At 44.0% G+C, this 4,191-nt stretch overlaps 1 pseudogene; it reads left to right on the top strand.

Annotated features, from left to right (window-relative positions):
* The first annotated feature begins 1,645 nt into the window (after positions 1-1,645).
* Positions 1,646-2,669, top strand: LOC117460386 (uncharacterized; annotated as a pseudogene).
* Positions 2,670-4,191: the final 1,522 nt, after the last annotated feature.

The following is a 4,191-nucleotide window of genomic DNA, read 5'->3' as shown; positions in this document are numbered from 1 at the left end:
AACTGAGAACGTTCAGAGAGATAGGACCTAAACCAGCCTAAAGCAGTTCCCTGTATGCCAACTAAGTGCTCTAGTCTTTGCAATAGGATATCATGGTCGATAGTATCAAATGCAGCACTGAGATCGAGCAAAACAAGAATAGAGACAAGTCCCTTGTCTGAGGCTATTAGAATGTCATTTGTGACTTTAACCAGAGCTGTCTCTGTGCTATGATGTGTTCTAAAGCCAGACTGAAAATCTTCAAATAAATCATTGTTCTTTAAGTTATCACACAGCTGTTTTGCGACCGCTTTCTCAAGAATTTTTGAGAGGAACGGAAGATTAGAAATAGGTCTATAGTTGGCTAAAACCTCTGGATCGAGGTTGTGCTTTTTAAGAAGCGGTTTTATCACTGCTACTTTGAATGATTGTGGAACATAGCCTGATAATAAAGACATATTCATAATATTTAATAAAGAAGTGCTAATTAATGGAAAAACTTCCTTCAACAGCTTAGTTGGAATTGGGTCTAACATACACGTTGATGGTTTAGAAGAGAGAATCATTGAATTTAATTGTTCAAGGTTTATGGCTGAAAAGCATTCTAGTTTACTATCTAGTGTAATATTAGAACTTACGTTTCCGGGAGCTGTTGATAACACTATACTGATCAAAGGCAAGAGGTCATTAATTTTGTTTCTAAGAGTAACAATTGTATCGTTAAAAAAGTACATAAAATCATTACTACTGAGTGCTATGGGAATAGAAGGCTCAATGGAGCTGTGGCTCTCTGTCAGCCTGGCTACAGTGCTGAAAAGAAATCTTGCATTATTCTTATTCTCATCTATTAATGAAGAGTAGTAGGCTGCTCTCGCGTTACGCAGTGCTTTCTTATATTCATTGAGAGTAATATTCCAAATTAAACGAGATTCTTCAAGTTTAGTGGAACGTCATATCCTTTCAAGTTGTCTAGACTTTTGCTTTATTTTGCGGGTTTCGGCATTATGCCATGGAGCTAATGTATGTTGTTTTATTTTCTTCTTTTTCAAAGGAGCAACAGAGTCTAATTTTATTCGCAGCGCATCTATAGCACTATCAACAACATGATCAATTTGGAGTGGTGTACATTTTGTATAAGTTTCCTCCCCTACATGCAGACATGCTATCGAGTTAAGTATTGGTGGAATCTATTCCTTAAATGTGGCTATAGCACTTACAGATATGTTTCTGCTGCAGGAGCTTTTGACTAATGCTTTGTAGTCTCGTAACAGTACTTCAAAAGTTACTAAGACATGGTCGGATAAAGCAGGATTATGCGGTTTGACTAATAGTTGCTCAATTTCAATACCATAAATCAGAACACGGTCGAGAGTGTGATTATAGCAGTGGGTTGGTTTATTTACACTCTGACCAACATACTCTAATATAGAGTTAAATGCAACAGTAAGGCTATTTTTATCATCGTCAACATGAATATTAAAGTCACCTACGATAATTACTTTGTCTGTTTTAAGAACCAAAGTTGATAAAAACTCAGAAAATTCAGATAAGAATTCTGAATAAGAACCTGGTGCACGGTACACTGTAACAAATAAGATTGGCTGCAACGTTTTCCAGGTCGGATGCGTAAGACTAAAAACGAGGCTTAAGGAGTGGCCTGGCCACTATGGGCCTGGCCCGTGAGTGGTACAATCTGAATACAGTGGGACTCCCTCAGAAGGTGATAAACACTATTCAGAGTGCAAGAGCTTCCTCCACCAGGTCCCTCTATGACTGTACGTGGAGGGTGTGTTTGAGGAGTGGTGCCTTCAAAAAGGACACATCTCTTTTCAATGTCCTATCGGGGTGATTTTATCATTTCTACAGGACCTGATTGATAAACACAGAGCTTTCTCTACGATCAAAGTGTACCTGGCTGCTATTGCTGCATGCCATGTGGGCTTTGAGTGAAAGACGGCTAGCCAACATCCTTTGGTCTGCCGTTTTATGAAAGGGGCTCGCAGGCTCCTCCCTGTTTCCAGGTCACTGGTGCCCTTATGGGACTTGGCAGTGGTTTTAGATGGGCTCACTCGACCTCCATTTGAACCCCTGGAAGAAGCTGACATGAAACACCTGTCACTGAAGACAGTGTTGTTACTGGCTCTGGCATCTGCCAAGCGAGTCAGTGACATTCATGCACTCTCTGTACATCCTTCATGCACTCAGTTTGCCCCGGGGCAAACAAGAGTGTTGCTGAAGCCCAACCCTGCCTTTATAACTAAGGTGGTTGGCTCATGTACCCCCATTGACATTGTGGCATTTCCTCCGCTGCTGTGTTCCTCTGAGAAACAGCGGCCGAATTTGCTGTGTCCAGTTTGTGCCTATATGTCTATATGGACAGGTCAAAAGAGTTTCGTTGTAATGACCAACTCTTTATATCCTGGGCTAACCCTCAGAAGGGCAAGCCCGTTACCAGGCAACGGCTCTCCCACTGGATTGTGGAAGCGATTGTTCTGGCTTATACGAGTCAGGGTTTGCAGGCACCAACGGGCCTGCGTGCTCATTCTACTCGTGGACTGGCTACATCCTGGGATTTGTTCAAGGGTGTTTCCATCGAAGACATGTGTGCAGCAGCGAGCTGGTCCTCACCGCTCACTTTTGTCCGCTTTTACAGGCTAGATGTCTCTGCTCCAAGTGTGGCCCGCGCAGTGCTGGGCCCCGTGTTGAGACAGGGTTCTACCTGTTAAGTTCTGGTTGTTTTGGTGATTTTCGAGATAAGCATGTCTAGCAATACGGGAGTTTCAATATCCCATAGTGAGACATCGAACGGAGTGTTATGAATGAGAACTATAGGTTACTTACGTAACCCCAGTCTTCAGAGTAACATGAAGTGATATGTCTCACCAGACGGCCCTTCTTGCTAAGGCGAAGCGGTGCTTATTTTGAATGACGCTGCGTCGTAGCGCAAGCTACTTAAAGGGTGGGTGGATTCCCTGACGTTGACGTCAAGATCACCAGCCAATCAGGATTGGCGTAATGAGATTGATGCTTCTGTTTGCATACGCGTTGAGGCGCATCCCATAGTGAGACATCTCAGTTCATGTTACTCTGAGGCCTGGGGTTACGTAAGTAACATATAGTTTGCTGTCCTTATTTCTTTATGTTAAAAACTGGTTGCGACTGATGGCAACCAAAGGCCAAGAAGTGGTTGACATTTTTTCTGAATGGTTGCCAATGGCAACTGTTACTGTCGCCCCCTGTCACAGCCCGTGAACCGCCCGAAGAAGAGACGCACTTCTGCTCTCTGACAGGGTGGCGCGCAGCGCGCCTGCATCGAGCACCACTCCCAAATACAACGCCTGTTGGTGAGGTATGGGGGTGCTCTTTTTCCAATTGATTGCAAAGCCTAACTTGGTTAGGTGTGTGATCAATTGTTCTGTGCAAAGCATTGCCTGTTCCCTGGACCCGGCCATGACAATGAGGTCGTCTAGGTCAGGGGTTCCCAACCCCCGGTACCGGTCCGCGGAGGTGTTACTGCCGGGCTGCGAAATAGCTGTGAGTTGATCGTATTATTTGCAGAATTATAAACATAACATTTTTTATCATAATATTTTTTTTAAAAGTGTTTAATTTTCGCACCTATACCAGTCATATTATTTCATCCAGTAGCCTGGTTAATCTTCCACCAGAAAACCGTTGAAAATGGCTTTTATGATGTTCTGAGGGATTTGGCGGCTCAGCCTGGTCTCAGCCTCTCGTGCGCACTAGAAAGTTACCGGTGCGCCAAGTAGGAAGAGGAGCACACAGGAGACAACTGTTTAATTACAGACTGTTATGTTAATGTGGGGAAATGGCAATGCATACATTATTTGAGATATATTTCAAACTCCGACTTCATTTTAAGGACATGTCGGCCAGGGGTGTAGAGCTATTTGTTTAAGCACCGGATTGTCAAAACAGGATCCATAAACCATTCTGCCTTGATCTATGAATTCATGTCCGGGACTCTCACGGTATGTGCTGCCCGCAGCTGTTTTATAGAAGGAAAGCCTCCTTCACTTCATGAAATGGCTGCAGCATCAGGAGGCAGCGGGACGTATACTCCGCCTCAGAGAAGTGCAGCACCATCGGGTAAAGATGTGCCTTTTTACGCACCGCCTTCGCTGTGTTTACCTTCATCAGAACAGCGAGTGACTGCAGGCTGCTACGTGTTAACCACACACATCGAACTGC

This window comes from Pseudochaenichthys georgianus, chromosome 16, assembly GCF_902827115.2.
Source record: "Pseudochaenichthys georgianus chromosome 16, fPseGeo1.2, whole genome shotgun sequence".
NCBI classification, from domain to species: Eukaryota; Metazoa; Chordata; class Actinopteri; order Perciformes; family Channichthyidae; genus Pseudochaenichthys; species Pseudochaenichthys georgianus.
This window is presented reverse-complemented; position numbering and strand designations above follow the sequence as displayed.